The sequence below is a fragment of the Mytilus californianus genome, unplaced genomic scaffold (genome assembly GCF_021869535.1).
Source record: "Mytilus californianus isolate M0D057914Y unplaced genomic scaffold, xbMytCali1.0.p SCAF_12, whole genome shotgun sequence".
NCBI lineage: Eukaryota > Metazoa > Mollusca > Bivalvia > Mytilida > Mytilidae > Mytilus > Mytilus californianus.
In genome coordinates, this window is record NW_026262604.1 from 54,255,910 (window position 1) to 54,275,365 (window position 19,456).

Consider the following 19,456-nt stretch of genomic DNA (forward strand, 5'->3'; position numbering starts at 1 on the left):
AATGGAATGCTCATTATAGGTTTATATTTTTCAACTTGTTTGTTTTTTTTAAATTTATACCACATATCTATATATTGATTTTTAACTGGTTTTCTAATGTTGTATAGCATATAATATTGAGTAGACACTATCACCAAAATCCGGCTAAACAAAACTTTGATGAGATAATGGAGACACATAATGTTATCATATGGCAATTTACAGTGTCATATGTCAAAGTGTTTGTTTATTTTTACCGTCTCTATGATGTTTATCGTATTATTCATTTCCCTTTATACTATTTAATAGTACACACCTTGTTAATGTCTACTACACCACTGGTAAAACACATATGTAAACAATACATAAAAAAATTAAATATATTAGATTGCCAACCTGATATTTGATAAATGGAAATCATTTTCAATATAACAATCTTAGGTACTTTTTTCCGGTTTACTTAAGTGGTATTTCAAGTATTCGTCGAAAAACCAAAACCAGGACATTAATGATCAAACTTCATACGTTAATATTTTAGTATTGGCAAAATGTTTTTAAAGATTATCCTATATTTTTCAATATTTGGAGTATTTAATAATCCACATAAATATTCAACTAGAGGTTCGTAACTTTTTTATTCTCTCTAAACATAAAGAAATATGAATGAAATCAGAATTTGTGGATAAGTACAAACACACACAAAGTACTCAAAATGTAAGGTTAATAGTTTTAAAAATGACATAAATTTTGATAAATATAGGTATAGTATGTGATTTGTTATTTTTAGATATATTATTTTCCATCATTCTAGGCATTCCAGCCTTTAAACTTGTGTTATACAGAAGGAGTAAAGTATTGTTTATATTCACTGGTAGCTGTTTATTACTCATGAACGAAAATAAACCTAGTATATATTCCTTGCAATCGATGTGCTTTTCTGGATTTCCCTTCATCAGCAATACTCAAACCCATAAAATGTGATAGCCAGTGACACAGAAACGTTTGAATTTGATATATTTCCCTATTGCAATAATCCGTAATACAACAATAATTTGTAAAGTTTTTTTATTAAAATAACGAAAACGTTGTCGAGTATACGCCAATTAGACAGCAACCTTACGACAACAAAATACATCCAAAGGACACCATACAGTCTTAAACAATGAACAAGCGACTGTAAAATGACCTATCGTTTAATTACGGAAGTGACATTGTGCAAACAGGAAGAAGCAAATTGTATTCTCTGATTCAAAATTAGGTTAAATAGACCCATACATTTCTGGATTTCGTGTAAAGTAGCCTATCATTTGAAGCTAGGAATAAATATAAGTATATTAGATGTCACATATTTGCTATGACGTTGTCTGTTTGTTGTCGACTTATATGTTTGAATATCCATTTTGTATTTTTTGCACCTTGTTTTCTATTACTGAAAGTGACACCTTAAATAAAGGTAAAATGAATACTATTTTATACAAACATTTAATCATCACCAAATTAATATGCAAAGGTGAAAACCCGTCCAATTCGCCTCTAAAATATTTTCATTATATATGCTTGCATTTCTGTCTCTTTTATGTATTAAGTATCAGTAAAACAATAAAACCTATAAGAAACATATAACAAAATCATGCGAATTATTCATGTTATTCAATGTTATCCTTATGTACACGGCGTAATGGATATTTACAGATTTGCTACATATTTTAGATATACTATTTTCAATCATTCTAGGTATTACAGCCTATGAAATTATGTAATACAGAAGGAGTAAGGTATCGGTTATATCCACTGCTAGCTGGTAATTATTCATGAATGAAAAAAAAAACTTTACAAATTTCGTGCAACCGATGAGCTTTCTGGATTTTCCTCCACCAGGAACTCTCAAACCTAAAAAAACGTTTGAATTATCGATATATTTCCCTATCACAATAATCCGTAGTACAACAATTGATCGTAAAATTTTTATTAGAATAACGAAAACGTTGTTGAGAGCACGACAATGAGACAGCAACCAACGACAACAATGATAAACATACATCAAAAGGACACACAATAATCTTCAGGTGTCTGTACAATATGTTACAACTTTAAATCGTTCTGAGTCTATTAAAGTTGGGAATAAATCAAACAGAGACTATCAAATATATATGCCACAAACTAAACATTCTTCAAATACAAAATCATTAAGATATAACAAAAGGTCAACCATTCACGTGGTAACTGACTTTTGAACTGTGAATAAATATGTACTGGTTGTGTTTAAATCTCAATCATCCCCTTCTGAATCTCTATAAGTGGAACAAAAAGGAACACAAAACAAAATACGTTAAGAATCATATATCGATATATTGAAACATAAAAATAAAAGTAAAAACAAATGAGTACTAAACTATAGTTTAGCGTATAAATAATTGCTCGCTGTTACTGCAGTTCCCATTTTTTTATCTTTAGATACCTTGTAGCTACAAGAAAAGCCCCCCGATGTTCAATTTTAACCGATTGCGACATATTGAATGAGTTTGGAATCGCATAACGTAAGATGCATGTTAGACAGGAGATGCATATCTTGTCGACCCACTGGACAATATAGGGTTTCCTAGGTTTTTTTAATTGAATCCTGATAATGATTAAAAAAAAGGATAGTTAAGAAATAATTCATGGGGGCTTGGATTTATACTGATTTTTCCACGGCTTGGCCCTTTATGCCAAATACCTCGAGCGAAAGCGAGGGTTAAAATATCGGCATAAAGGGCCAACCCATGATAAACTTAGTATAAATTAAAGACCCATGAATTATTTCTATCCTAAAAGGCCCAATACAGCAATTCTTTTGGATCGAAGCTCTCCAGGTGAAGACAAACATTTTATTCTTACGTCATCGTTCAATGACGTCATTTTAATCGACTGATGTCGGGTGGCTCATTAAAAAAAATATATGACACGGGGGTATGATCGGAACAGTCAAAACAAATAATGACGTTGCCGATTAGCTGATATACAATATATTCATATTTTACCATGGGTGTGTACTCAAAGCGTTAAAAGAACGTCATATCAGAATATCAAACAGATTTAAAAAAAAAATGACGATTGACGCCAGCTGTTAGCAATTTTGCATTTTCGTTAAGCATTGGAAGAAGCAATTTATAAAGACACACATCTGTGAGTCTTCCGCAACCTTTATTTCGTACATGATATTTTTTTTAACACAAAATGTCGATTGAAGATATTTGGTATATGTTATCGTAGCCATATTGCACTTTCGAACAACCCCCGGTTTAACATACAACTGCAAATGTAGCTCACAGATCGTTTAGCGTATGAAATTGATTGTAAGGTCACGATCATAGATTATTTGACGCTTTGAATTTTGACCTTAGCTGTAGCATGACCCTGAAAAAGGTCAAACGAAATAAACCTTGTGTTAATTGGAAGTAGCCGTGTTTTGCGATGATTAAAAGCAAAAGTATCAAGAAACCATATATTTTAAATCCAGTATCAAATGACCTATCGTTTAAATCAAAGTAACAAATAACAAGTGACATTGTAGATACAGGAAGAAGTAAACTATTTTCTTTGTTTCAAATTTAGGGTAAATAGACCTGTATATTCTTTACGCAGTGTAAAGTAATATATCACTTGAGGCCAGGAATGAATATAGTTAAACCAGAAGTCATATATGCCATGGCGATGTCAGTTTGTCGTCGACTTATAAGTTTGAATATCCCTCTTTTTCTATCACTGAAAGTGACGGTGTTAATAAAAGTAAATGATTACTATTTTATACAAACATTTAATCATCATGAAATTAAAATGCAAAGGTGAAAAACCGTTCAATTCGTCACTAAAAAAATGTTTTTATTCTATATATATAATTCTTTCACTTATTGTGTATCAAGTATCAGTAAAAAAAATGAAATATATCTAATTGGGCGAATTATCCATTGTTATCCGTAAGTATACGGCGTAATGGATAATTACAGGTTTTGTTACATATTTGTACCTCATATGTTTTTTTTCTTTCTGATACGCATTGTCTATGAATTACGTTTATATACATATATGATAACAAATTAGACAAACGGTCATTAATATTCGATTAATTATTTATTTTCAATTGTTTTATACTAATACTCCAAACAGTGTATTTTCTGTATTTTCTAACTTAAATGAACACACTTTTTCCTTTTAAAGATCTTTTCTACCGATTTGTTTTTTCAATACAATTTCAAAACGCAATTATTGTTCAATTGATAATTGTATTCATAACTGGAAAGGGGTAGTACTGTTTATAAGCTGTTATATTTGTATTTACTTGATGCTTCAATACAATACAGATAGAACGAACTGAGGATGTTTTCACATTTTTTTAGGTGAAAAATGTCTAATAATAAAAGGCAAACCTCATACACGCAAATATGACCAGATACACTGTGGAGAAAATAAAAGTATTTATGTTGAGCGAATTTGGATTGACAGACAACCCAACTGTGTATACAATAAATTTCAAACGATTAGTTCATCAAATGAACTATTTGACATATCTTGTTCCAGTTCATCATATTGCCAGGTGGAATACGATAATACTCACAGTGACAGGAGATATGAATACTTGCACATACGCTTTCAATGTAAAGGTATAGAATATGTTTAAATTTTTTTAATTTAATCACTTATCACAAATATTCAAATTAGATTTAAGTCGAGTAATTTTGATCAATAGTAATTACTTTGTAACCTAAAATTCGAAGGTAATATGCTGAACGAATGATTTGTGGAATCTATTGTTTACCTTGTTGATAATTAATGTACTGATCATATATACATTACAAGCCTAGTGTGAAAATTAAAGGGCCATTAGTTGTCAAATTCATGATCACCGATTCGATCCATAGTCTCATATTTTATTTTTAACATTCTAAAACGTCTATCCAAATTATAAAAAGTCCTAAAGAAACACTTAGAAAATGTACAGACTCGCTGAAATGTATCAACATTTCGTGTGTATTTAGGTAGAAACGCCATCTAATTTACCACCGAGATGATCTCCGAAGAATTCCTCAGGTCATATAACCTGATGTAAACATGCATAAATACAAATATAAAAGCTCCGAGAAGCACGTGCAATTTTATAATAATTATAATGACGATTTTCCTGGTTCTTTTTGATTTAAAAAATATGTAAATCGTCGTTGTACCTGTATTTAATTGTTTTAGGGTAATACTAGACAACGAAAGCGACCTTCCCGGTTGCTGCTTTGTTTCACTTATCAAAGGTGACTTTTGTTTTCGTTTTAATAACTTAACTTGCATCTGTAGGTCCATCACAGTTAAAGAGAGGCGAAGGATACCAAAGGAACATTCAAACTCATAAGTGGAAAATAAACTGACAACGCCATGGCTAAAAAGAATAAGACAAACAGACAATCAACCGTATACAAAACAACATAGAAAACTAAAGATTGAGCAACACGGACCCAATCAAAAACTTGGGGTGATCTCAGGTGCTCCGGAAGGGTAAACAGATCCTGTTTCACAAGTGGCACCCGTCGTGTTGCTCATGTAAGTACAAACCCGATGATATGTCTAACTCGATAGGTCACATTCGGCGGAAGGGGTCGAGATTGATTGTAGTTACAACAGTATCCTTACCATCTGTGAAATAGATATTCCATAACGGTCAACCAACTCGTGATGGTGTCCGTAAAATTTACGAAGGGATGATTTCAACTTCACCACTTGTAACTCTTGTTAAGGGTTATATTTAAGTTCGCTTGAATACTGATTTTTTTTTGTATCTTATTTGACAAATATAGCGAAGTATTATTTCACTATTCCGCTTTTATAAGTGTTTGAAAAAAAAAAATCTTATTTTGTTTTTTTGTCAACGTCGTAGCTTATGCCTTTTTAATACTAATACCGTGTATTCTTACCACAAGTCTATGAAACCAAACGTGTTTTGAATGAATGTTCTCTTATTCATATCATTAATGAACCTAACTGGTGGTATTGAATTTTGTTTGTTATTATCATATACTCTTTAATGAAAACAATAACATGAGAATATATCTGTAGGTTGTAAAGCAATACACCCTAATAGTGGAGGGAAAATAATTTTCCCAGCTTTCCGCAAAATCAGAATTGCCGATGTATCGTATGGTGACAGTAATTGCCCAGCGCATCAAACGCCTGGACAGAATATAGAGTATTTCAAGGATCAATGCAACGACCTGAATACATGTTTTGTTAGAAACAATGACTCTTTTCCGAGGATAGCTAGCATTTATTTTCAATGCGAAGGTTTGTTAATAGACACATAAGTGGTGTATTCATGATAGCATAATAATGATTCTAGTGCGCAAGGTGTTTTTGTATCGAGAATTATTTGTTTTTATGTTTATTTACACATGCAGATCGTCGTAGTATAATTGTACACTTCCTTATCTGTATCATTATTCGATGAACTAGTAAACCCGCTGCATTTTTATGCACCTGTCAGGAGCCTGTTGTTCAGTGGTTGTCGTTTGTTGGTGTGGTTCATTGGTATTTCTCGTTTCTCGTTTTTTATATTGAATAGATCGTTAGTTTTCCTGTTTGAATTGTTTTACACTAGTCATTTTGGGGCCCTTTATAGCTTGCTGTTCGGTGTGAACCAAGGCTCTGTGTTGAAGGCCGTACTTTAATATAATTGTTATTTTCTATACATTGTGATATGGATGGAGAATTGTCTCATTGGCACTATACCATCTTATTTATATTGTATTTGTATTTAATTTCCTAAGGTAAAGAATTTCAAAATAAAAATTCTAATTTTAAAAGGAAACGCATACAATTGAGAATGGAAAATGGGAATGTGTCAAAGAGACAACAACCCGACCATAGAGCAGACAACAGCCGAAGGCCACCAATGGGTCTTCAATGCAGCGAGAAAATCCCGCACCCGGAGGCGTCCTTCATCTGACCCCTAAACAAATATGTATACTAGTTCAGTGATAATGGACGTCATACTAAACTTCAAATTATACACAGGAAACTAAAATTAAAAATGGTACAATTCTAACAAAGGCCATAGGCACTTGACTTAGGACAGGCGCAAAAATGCGGTGGGGTTTAACATGTTTTTTTAGATCTCAACCCTCCCCCTATACCTCTAGCCAATGTAGAAAAACAAACGCACAACAGTACGCACAGTAAAACTCAGTATAAGAGAAGTCCGAGTCCGATGTCAGAATGGGAAACAAAAGAAAATAAACAAAATGACAATAATACATAAATAACAACAGACTACTAGCAGTTACTGACATGCCAGCTCCAGACCTCAATTAAACTGATTGACAGATTATGTCTTCATCATATGAATATCAGGCATAATCCCTCCTGTTAGGGGTTTAGTATTATACCGTCATAAAATATATGAGAAGAACATAACCCGTGTCATGCCAACAACTGGTTTTAAAATAAATGTGTAATTCCGATGCAGAGACCCTATAAGTGAATCAATATTAAAGCCAAAATATGCAATCTTAAATGACCTGACAACAGTATCGTAACTAGATCCCTTCTTAATAAGTCTGTTTAAAGGTTTTGTTAGCTTTTGAGGTGAATACTGACATTTTTGTGCTTTGTAAAGAATATTACCATAAAAGATTGGATGTGAAATACCCGAACGTATAAGATGTCTGCATGTTGATTTATATTTACAAATGATGTCCTTATACCGATGATAAAATTTAGTAAATGTTTTGACTAGTTTATGACATCTAAAACCCTGGTGTAATAATTTTTAAGTAATACATAAATTTCTCTCACTGAAATCGAATACGTTGTTACATACACGAGCGAATCGTACAAGTTGAGATATATAAACACCATAAGATTGGTGATTTCCTTTTGCAGAACCTCAATGTAAAATTTACGTCAAACTATAATGATATTATTAGCAGCTTTATCAGCCGGGACAAAAAAAAATTCCTTGGCTAGTTCTTTTAGTTTATGTTTGATACAAGAAATAGGATTGTTATGGTTGTTGTTAAGAGTCAAATGTTCTTTTAAATGTTGTATACGTATATCAACTATCTTCATTACTGAATTAGAAAAAGAGTCCAAAGAATTTTTTTCAGCTTTTTCCCGTTTTATCCATTTCAAACAGTAAACACGAAGGGAGTCGTGGATGATATTACGACACTCATTCCAATTAATAATTGACGGGGGACGATATTTAGGTCCTTTACTGAGGAATGATTTTAACTCTCCGTCGCGAACGATGTTAAGGTTATTAAATGGGAAATGGGGCCATAAGTGTATTCGGAATTACTACAATTACATGACGTAGGTGTATTTTCACTGATATTTACATCTTTACAGACTTGGCTATAATTAAACACAAATTTCCGGGTAGACTTCTTGTAAATATAACAAATAAGAGGGAGTTCAGTATTATCAAAATATCCAAAAATTTGTTCTTTAACTGAATGGTCGTTAAAAATACCGGCAATATTTACCAAATCAAAACCTTTATTGACATACTTTATTTTGATAAAATTGAGAATGGAAATGGGGAATGTGTCAAAGAGACAACAACCCGACCATAGAACAGACAACAGCAGAAGGTCACTAACAGGTCTTCAATGCAGCGAGAAATTCCCGCACCCGGAGGCGTTCCTCAGCTGGCCCCTAAAAAAATATATATACTAGTTCAGTGATAATAAACGCCATACTAAACTCCAAATTGTACACAAGAAACTAAAATTAAAAATAATACAAGACTAACAAAGGCTAGAGGCTCCTGAATTGGGACAGGCGCAAAAATGCGGTGGGGTTAAACATGTTTATGAGATCTCAACCCTCCCCCTATACCTCTAGCCAATGTAGAAAAGTAAACGCATAACAATACGCACATTAAAATTCAGTTCAAGAGAAGTCCGAGTCTGATGTCAGAAGATGTAACCAAAGAAAATAAACAAAATGACAATAATACATAAATAACAACAGACTCCTAGCAGTTAACTGACATGCCAGCATCAGACTTCAATTAAACTGAGTGAAAGATTATGTCTTCATCATATGAATATCAGGCACAATCCTTCCTGTTAGGGGTTTAGTATCATACCATCATAACATATATGAGAAGAACATAACCCGTGTCATGCCAACAAATGGTTTTTAAATAAATGTGTTTAGTGCCGATGCAAAGACCCTATAAGTGAATCAATATTAACGCCAAAATATGCAATCTTTAATGACCTGACAACAGTATCGTAACTAGATCCCTTCTTAATAAGTCTATTTAAAGGTTTTGTTAGCTTCAGAGGTGAATACTGACATTTTTGTGCTTTATAAAAATATTTCCATAAAAAATTGGATGTGAAATACCTGAATGTATAAGAAGTCTGCATGTTGAGCTATATTTACGAATGATGTCCTTATACCGATGATAAAATTTAGTAAATGTTTTGACTAGTTTGTGATATCGAAAACCCTGGTGTAATAATTTTTCAGTAATACATAAATTTCTCTCGTTAAAATCTAAAACATTGTTACATACACGAGCGAATCGTACAAGTTGAGATATATAAACACCGTAAGATGGTGACAAGGGAACATCACCATCTAAAAATGTATAATTAACGATAGGAAATGAAAAATCATCTCTTTTATCATAATTTTTTGTATTAAGCTTTCCGTTAATGATAGAGATATCAAGATCGAGGAAAGGACAGTAGTCATTGTTAGTATTAGCTTGATTTAAAGTAAGTTCAACAGGATAAATTTCTTTAGTATACATACTGAAGTCGTCATTATTGAGAGCCAATATATCATCCAAATATCTAAAAGTATTGTTAGATTTTTTTATCAGATGTTGTTTCGATGGGTCTTTGCTGATTTTAGTCATACATTGTAACTCATAACAATACAAAAACAGGTCCGCAAAAAGTGGTGCACAGTTAGTCCCCATTGGAATTCCGATAACTTGACGATATACGGAATCTCCAAAGCGAACAAAAATGTTATCAAGTAAAAATTCAAGGACAGATTTCGTATAAAAGCATGTCCAATTGACATAGTTCTTTTGTTTGTTGCTACTAAAAAATGACCTAAAAGAGTTTGAACATATGTATTCGCATTCCGACTTTTTAAATGCCCATTTAATTAGGTGTGTGCATTTTTTCTTAATAAGAATATGAGGCAAAGTGGTATATAGGGTAGAAAAAACATAACTTTGAACAGATTCAAAATCACCAATATATGCATGCAATTTATCAAGTACTTCCAACGTGTTTTTGACACTCCAAAAGTAATTAATTCCACTATGTTCAAAGGCCTTATTTGAACAATTTAATATCAAGTTTGTGAATGTACCAAGTGTACTAGTAAGTAGAATAGACAATTTAGTAGTGGAACAATGACTTGAAGACGAAATAAATCTATATTTGTAAGGTGATTTGTGTAGCTTCGGAAGCCAGTACATAGTTGGGACTTTCATTGTATTTGGTTCTGCTTGTAAAGCGGTAGCTAAAAGTTTATGTTTGTTACAGATGTTGTTTTCTGAAAATGGAGTCAGTTGGAATGTTGGTGAATTGGTGATTTCCTTTTGCAGAACCTCAATGTAAAATTTACGTCAAACAATAATAATATTATTAGCAGTTTTATCGGCCGGGACAAAAACAAATTCCTTGGCTAGTTCTTTTAGTTTATGTTTGATACGAGACATAGGTTTATTGTGGTTATTGTTAAGAGTAAAATGTTCTTTAAAATGTTGAATACGTATATCAACTATGTTCATTACTGAATTAAAAAAAGAGTCCAAAGATTTTTTGTCAGCTTTTTCCCGTTTTATCCATTAAAATGTTTTTTATGATCTTCAGGTCGATCAATTTTGGAAACAGTTTAGAATAACAATATGCCATTATTTTTGGCATGGCACTTATCGATAGAAGGGTAACCACGATTTTTATTGCTAAAAATGTTAGCGATGGAAGTATTTTAAGATAAGCGATTTTGAAGATTGAGACGTGTAGATACCCTTTGAACGAGTTTAGTATTTAATATTTTTCCATTTATAAGCTTCATATTTGTTTTTTGTTATGTGGATTTTATTAGAAAGGAGCAAAGACTGGCGTCCAGAATATGAACAAGCACACAATAAATTGAATTATGTGGATATGATAAAACTGTTCGGCTAAAAACGTCAACCGCTATCCGTCATAAATTACCCGAAAAAAAAAAACAACAGATAGGGTATATCAGGGTAGCGACTGACGTCTGACTAAATAGAAGAATGAGGCTGAATGTTGAAATACTACTTTTTGATAAATATTCCTAAAGTAATGAACATAGAGAAGTTCTCGCTCGGACACACACTATATAATCTAGTATATTATAAGAGCATAAACCTGAAGCACGGTTCTTGTTTAGATAATCTCCTCTTAATAATGTCACATAATAACTCGATATGAACCAAACAATTATAAGATAATGTAAGCAATGATACCAAAGTATGTGTGTATACATAAAGAAGACAGAGCCTATGATTTAAAATAAAGGAGCAACCATTTAGCCTGAAAGATAATGCTTTGTTTTTTTCTGGAGTTGGAAATGATATACCCATAATCGAAATCTATCTACTTTGAGATCTAAGCATTAAAAAAATTCCAAAATTGTGGCTACAATAGGGTATGTTATTTAAAAGGGGAGGTATTTCCGATGATAACAATAATGAAAATAACACCATATTAAATTATATTGTAGATAGTACAGTGATATTACTTGTTTTGCAATTTAGCACTTGAAAATGACTATATTTGTGATCATGATCTCTATTCTCGTAATCAAACACCTCTGTTTCCACAGGTTATTTTTTCAGTAAATAATCAACAAAAGTTATGTCCTCATTTGATATTAGTTATGTCGTCAAATTTTTAATTTTTTTTTACAGAACTTGTGTTTAACAATACAAGATACAATTGTGAAGTAAATCTGATGCTTGATTTTGCTTCTGATCGAGAATTGTGTTCGATTGTTCTTCATCATTAAACCAACATTGATATCATTTGGATACTTCATAATTACTTTTACAAGTAGTGTCACCAACAAAAATAATGTAAAAAACGTTATATGATATCGGTGTTCTGTTTTCTTTCTTTCATGGAGGAGTTTGAATTTAAACTATTGCCTGTGCGTTGAAATACAACACATTTTGTATGTTATTAAAATCATTTATTTCAAATGACATGACAGATGATGAACTAGGTACGGAATCTCAGGGTAGGGTAATTGACGCATTAAATATTTGTCCAACGAACCCTTCAGATCTTCTTGTTTTTTGTTTTTTTTTAGCTTTGTTTTTATTTTTGTGTTTGTTTTTTTTCTGCTTCTTTTTAAATGTCTATTTGATCATTTGAAATCTATTTAAATATTAGTTTATATACAGTATATCTCAAGTCTCAAGAGATTTATAAACTTTCGTAGCAATACAGATAAGAGATATCAATTGGACATGACTTATCTGGTGGAAAAGTAGTATGTTCTACAGTCTCCAAAAAATCTTAAATCCATGTTAATTTGGATGACTGGAATCATTAACTTTACTGATGCTTTTTATATCTTTATATCAAACAGGAAGAGGTATGATTTCCAGTGATACAACTTTCCAACACACAGAAACAATTACATATCACTGTATGGCCTTCACCAATTAGGAAAACCGACCCGTATAGAAAGCTATAAACATTCATGGCATTACACATGTCAAACAATTCAGCGAAAAATACAACAGCCTACTATGTGCTTACAAGAATAAACGAAAAACAAATCATAAATTAAATGTTTGTCAAAAGAACTCCAGATGAGTCGACTTGTTTTATAGTTCCGTTTTCAGTTTTTGTTTTGTTTAACAAAGATGTTTGCTGTTAAGTATAATAATTATGATTGTAGTGATATATATATAATATTGTTTATATTTTGAATATATGTATAACAGGTAGCTATGACATACCAGGTGATGACACAAGTATGGAACATCATGGTAGGTAAAAGGTAAAATATCAAAAAATACCGAATTCCAAATAAAAATTAAAAACGGAAAGTTCTTTATCAAATTGCAAATTCAAAAGCTAAAACATATCAAACGCATGGAAAAGATTGTCCTATTTCTGACTTGGTACAGGCATTTCCGTTTTTAGAAAATGGTGGATTGAACCTGGGTTTAGAGCTAGCTAAACCTCTTACTTGTATGACAGTCGCATAGAATTGCAGCAATGACAATTGGCAACAATGTGTGAGCAAATCAAACAGACATAATAGTAAAAATTGTAACAAAAGGGGGTACAGCAGTCAACATTGTTTTATAATCCTAATCATTATAAACACAAATAACTATTACAACAAAGAAAAAAAAATGGCATATATACACTCTATAGACAAAGTACATAAGAAAAAATAAAGACAATAATACAAAAAAAATTACCATAGCACAAAAACTCATTGGTGGGATGTATAAATACCGCGCCACACCAAAATTATATTACCAAAAATAGACTAAACAGTAAAGGTTAAAAAAAAATACAAATTCAAATAAAAAGAACACTTTTACACGTAATTAGCATAATAAACAATATCAGTACCTAAAATCTATACTTCAAGACCATTATGTATTATTTGTGAAGTTGATACGAAATATTTGTCAACAAGGTCTTGGTATCTTTCTATGAACGTTTTTTTTTAGAAAAGGACGAGACGTTCTTTGACATAACCCTTGTTCATTAACTTTCTGCTCAGACGCTGGTACCGTTTTATAGAGTATAAGTAGCAGCTGCGAGCTGATGCAGGTGAAGTTCGTATATGGCTGCTAAGGTGGGGAAATGTATAATTTCAAAATTAAAAGCGTCTCGTTTTTCAAAGATTCTTACACTGAGATGGCCATTTATGTCAAATTTGAGTTATAAGTATGAATATAAGACGGAGGAAGCCGTGTCTGTTGTTTTTGTTTTTGTTTTTTAATTTTTAGTTCTAAAGGATATGTTAGTTTAACCCAATCAGAAAAATTTTGATTGTTAATGGAAAGAACTTCATCAATATATCTGAATGCGAAATTAAATAATCTTGCTTCTTTTATCTTCTTGTTTTTGACAAGTGTCTAAAGGAACCCCGATTCATCTGAAAATAAGAAGAGATCGGCAAGGAGAGGCGCAGAGGTCGTTCCCATAGGAATGCCGACAATTTGTTGAAAAGGTCTACCTCCAAATTCCAAAAATATGTTGTCAATAAGAAACTCCAGCATATTGATCACTTGTACCTAAATATAAATCAGTGCAAAACTGTCGAACATACATTAGAGATTTATTTCTGATTTTGTGTGTGTTTTAGTTTGTTTGTTTCTTTTGTTTTTTTTTTAGGTTTTAATTTTGCGTAATTCTATTTTGTGTGCCTTTTTGTGTTGTTTAAAATAGTGTGTGTGTGTTTTTTGTTGTTAACAATTCGATTTTCACTTAACATAAACAAAATACCCTTTTAGACATTTAATTAAGGCCAAGTTTGTGTTTGCCATAAACACTTAATCAACGTTAGTACCAAATGTAAATAGGAGGAAGAAAAGTAAAATAACTAATATTTCCTTAGGTAGAAAATGGTGTATTAAACCTGGTGTTAAAGCTAGCTAAACCTCTCACTTGTATTACAGGGGGAGGGTTGAGATCTCACAAAACATGTTTAACCCCGCCGCATTTTTGCGCCTGTCCCAAGTCAGGAGTCTCTGGCCTTTGTTAGTCTTGTATGTTTTTTAATTTTAGTTCATTTATATGTTTTGGAGTTAAGTGTGACGTCCATTTTCACTGAACTAGTATACAATTTTATTTAGGGGCCAGCTGAGAACCACCTCCGGGTGAGGGATTTTCTCGCTGAGTTGAAGACCCATTGGTGGCCTTCGGCTGTTGTCTGCTCTTTGGTCGGGTTGTTGTCTTTTTGACATATTCCCCATTTCCATTCTCAATTTTATACATGTATAGCATTGGCACTTACATCGATTTTGTTATCTAAAAATTAAAACATAACTAAATTTGTATTCTGTTCGAATGGTTTTGGGGATTTTTAAATACACATCCACGTTTGTTTTCTAGTTAGAGATTGCTTTCTCTGTATATAACATGATACATATTTATTATAATGTTAAATCCTAACGATCCTACTGCCTGTTGATATTTTTATTTTGGAATTGCACAAGTCATGTCTTCCGTGACTGTCCATGGCGTTAAAACACTAAATCCCTGGGATGTGTTTTTATTGATTTTAGTCTCTGATGCATGATTTTTTATTGTTAATTGTTTTTGGCTTTTAACTAGCTTTCAGAAACTGCGAGTACTCTCAAATCGTGCTTTCATGTTAATTTGACCTGTTGACACAATTTGTAATGCATTTCTGTAATTCATTGTTTAATTATCTTGTGTTATTTCTCGTCTCACTATTCTTAATATGTACCACCTATGATAAGTATTTAATATGACGATAAATTTTCACTTCTGTACTCGTATTCTGAACAACAAATTTATTAATTTTGTAAAAAATGTTTACTTCCGTACTCTTAACAACAAAATTATTATATTAAAATTTACGTTTGTACGTTGTTTTTTTTACGCCATTTTGGCTCAGTTTAGAGTTGTCTTTTTGACACTGTTCCTACGTTATATAGACACCTACGTTTTAATATTGTATTTATATTGTGTCATAGATCAAACTTATACGTTTCAGTTTATGTTTACTTGTTTTTGTTTAAATGTCTTTTTGATCGAGTTAAGCGTTTTCAATTGCTATTTAATAGTGCGTCTTTTTCTGTTGTAATGTTACACTTCTGTCCCATGTTAGGGTGAAGATTGGCGTCTGTTAAAACGTTTAAACTTGCTGCATTTGTATGCACCTGTACTAAGTCAGGAGCCTGTTGTTCAGTGTTTGTCGTTTGTTGGTGTGGTTCATAGGTGTTTCTCGTTTCTCGTTTCTCGTTTTTCATATGGATTAGACCGTTGGTTTTCCTGTTTTGTTTTACACTTATCATTTTGGGGCCCTTTATAGCTTGCTGTTCGGTATGAGCCAAGGATCCGTGTTGAAGGCCGTTCTTCGAACTATAATTGTTAACATGTTATACATTGTGACTTAGATGGAGAGTTGTCTCATTGGCACCCATGTCTCATCTTCTTATTTATATATAGGAATTATATGCGACTTTCATACACGTGAGAGGTTTAGCTAGCTATAAAACCAGGTTTAATCCACCTTTTACATTAGGAAATAGATATAAGAAGATGTGGTATGAGTGCCAATGAGTGCCAATGAGACTACTCTCCATCCAAGTCAAAATGTAAAAAGTAAACCATTATAGGTCACAATATATAATGCCTGTATCAAGTCAGGAATATGGCAGTTGTTTTTCATTCGTTTTCTGTATAATATTTAACTTTCTTGTTAAGATCTGACATTGTTACGTATTTATACATTCCGCATTATTTTTGGCTTCTCAGAATTTTCACATGGTAAACTGTCAGCAGTTACCCAACGAAAAATGTTATAGGGAACCTATTTATAAAGCATCATGCCGACAACAATTAACATGTTTTGTCACCTATAGATTTTTAATTTGATAAGGGATTTTCCGTTTTAAATTTTGCTTTGAGTTTGGTATTTTTGTTGTTTAACTTTTTTGTATGACAGTCATATATAATTCCACGGTTTTGAAAACAATGTGTGAGCAAAACAAACAGATATAGTAGTTAAAAATGTCAAAAATTGGGGTACAGCAGTCAACATTGTGTTATAATCTTAAGCACTATAAAAACAAATAACTATTTAAACAATGAAAACAAAATGACACTCTATAAACAAAGTACATCAGCAAAACTGAAAGACAAGAGTACAAAGAATGGCAACAGTAGTATACCGCTGTTCAAAAGTCATGAACAGAAACACTGAACTGCAACAAAAAACAAATGCCAACATCAATAGAAACGGACTATTTGATAACAACTGCCATATTCCTGACTTGGTACAGGACATTTTGAGAAAAAATGGTGGGTTGAACCAAGTTTTATGGCTAGCCAAACCTCCCGCCTATATGGCAATGTTAAACAATATTGCTAAAATGACAACATTACGTGACAGGAATACAGTACAAACAAACGCAAGAACACTCAGCACAGAGTAAAGCACAAAAATGACCATAGCACAATAATACAATGGCGGGATGTTTAAATACCTAGCCACGCCAAAAGTATATACCAAAAATGGACTAAATAGTAAAGGTTGAAATATACAAAGACAAATAAAAAGCACACCACATCACAAATCTCAAAGGAAAGTAGTTGGTTTTCATATTTCCACCAACAAATGGTTTTATCCGACATGTTATGCCTTCACTATCGTCTATTGTAAAAGGCCACTCGTTGACCTCTTAATGGATTATTTTTTCTAATATGACCGTCGCAGACGGGACATATTATGGTATATCATTGTCCGTTTGTCCGTTCGTCAGTTCTTTCGATAATATGCTTTAATCATGTAATGTAAACACACCTTTAATATTGACGGAAGAAATCTCCCTTTCGGTTTTGCCAGAATTGATTTCCTTAGAAAAACACATTATCGTTGGGATTGATAAAAGGAAGCTCCGTTTATTTATTTTTTAAAAAATTTATTTGTTTTTTGTTCCAGTGTTACATGATATCCGCTGACTGATAGCGTTTGATTTTGTCAGTTTTTATGGTCTTATCCTTTTGGTATTTGCCTTGGAGTTAGATGTTTTTGTTTTACTTTTTTAATTGTCAGCTTTAAATATTTTTTCACATGTTGTACCATAACTTTAGTTTGCCTTCATTCATTAACTGGGCACTTATTGTAGAAATTCGTGAACACATTTCACCGTTTGACTTAAAAACAAAATTCAATACGTCATTTTAGAGTTATTGGTCTCTGGCCGTCAGAAAAATACAAGGCCTTTTTAAGATATTAAGCAGTAGCTCCAGTATGCTTGGATCAAGTATTACAAGCCTAACACTCTTGCTGGGATTAATGAATGGAGGCTCGCATTTGATTTTGAAAGTTATCTAGTTTGTCATTTGAGAGTTTACAGTCATACTTGACGCAATATTTATAATCCTAATGGTATAATCATGCATGCTTTTTTTCTTATAATGACTAACACGATATTGAATAAGTACTTTGCCATTTTTATAGTGCGGACCATTGATTCGTTTTCTAGGCTTAGACGTTAACCCCGGATTTTAGTTGGGTTTGTGTTGCTCATTCTTTAGTTTTCATTGTTGTATTTTGTTATCTGTTGTTTGTCTGTTCACCGTTTTTCGTTTTATGACATGGCATTGTATGTTTGATTTCGATTAATAAGTTTGAATATCCTTTTGGTATAGTTTGCTTCTCTCAAACAGTTATTTATAGACATTAAATTATAACAAAATTCACAGAACAATAAAGGCATAAGACAAATGTAAACAAATGAAGGCGTAGTTCATTTCGCTCCTTGTAAAAAATGAGAAATAAAATTATGTCCCTCCCTATTAAAGTACGATATTTAAGATTTGCCTTTCAAAATAGAAATCCTCGGGTCTAATGTTAATTATTATGCATTTTAGATGATAAAATTCCACCAAGTCTTTACGGTTAGGCAATTATCAAAATAAAAATAAGAAAACCATGGGACAACTCTCCATCAGGGACCAGATGACATAGAACTAACATCTATAAGTCACCATAAGACCTTCAACAATGAACAAAACTCTTTCCGTATAGAAAGTTAAAAAGGCCCCGCAGTGACAAATGTTAAACAATTCAAACGAGAAAACTAACATTCTAGTAGAAATGTATTTGACTATAACATTGTTACATTGTTTTTTGTCTTCGATTTCATGGTTGTGATGAAACCTATATCCCTTTACTAGATCATGTTGATAAACCCATTCACTATACTTAATAAGTATCGTTCTTGTATTTGCATATATCTATTTTTTGTCTACATTTAATTGACTCTCGTCAAAAGTACAGTACACTAGGTATGCATTAAATTCAAGAAATAGGTATCAGAAATATACTAGATGATGATATTAGTATGGAATATCATGTCAGATTAAGTTATGAATCAAATTTTGGTCAGGCGATCTCTAAAGACTGTTCTCTTTTTCTTGTTATGCTGAACCTTATTGGAACATAAAACCCAGCATAACAGGTACCTACTAGTTTTTTTAAGAGTTACAATTGAATGTCGTATCGATAGAATAAAAACAAATGCAAAACGTTTTTGCTGCATATTATTGTACATTGATGAACATGCAGTAAACTATACCATCGTTTTTATAAATAAAAATAATTTATCATTTTAGGTGACAGTAATAATCTAGATGATGTTACAGATTGTATACCAGCAAATTGTGGTCACGTTAATATGACACTTCGTACACATTATCTCTATAAAGTGAACTAATAA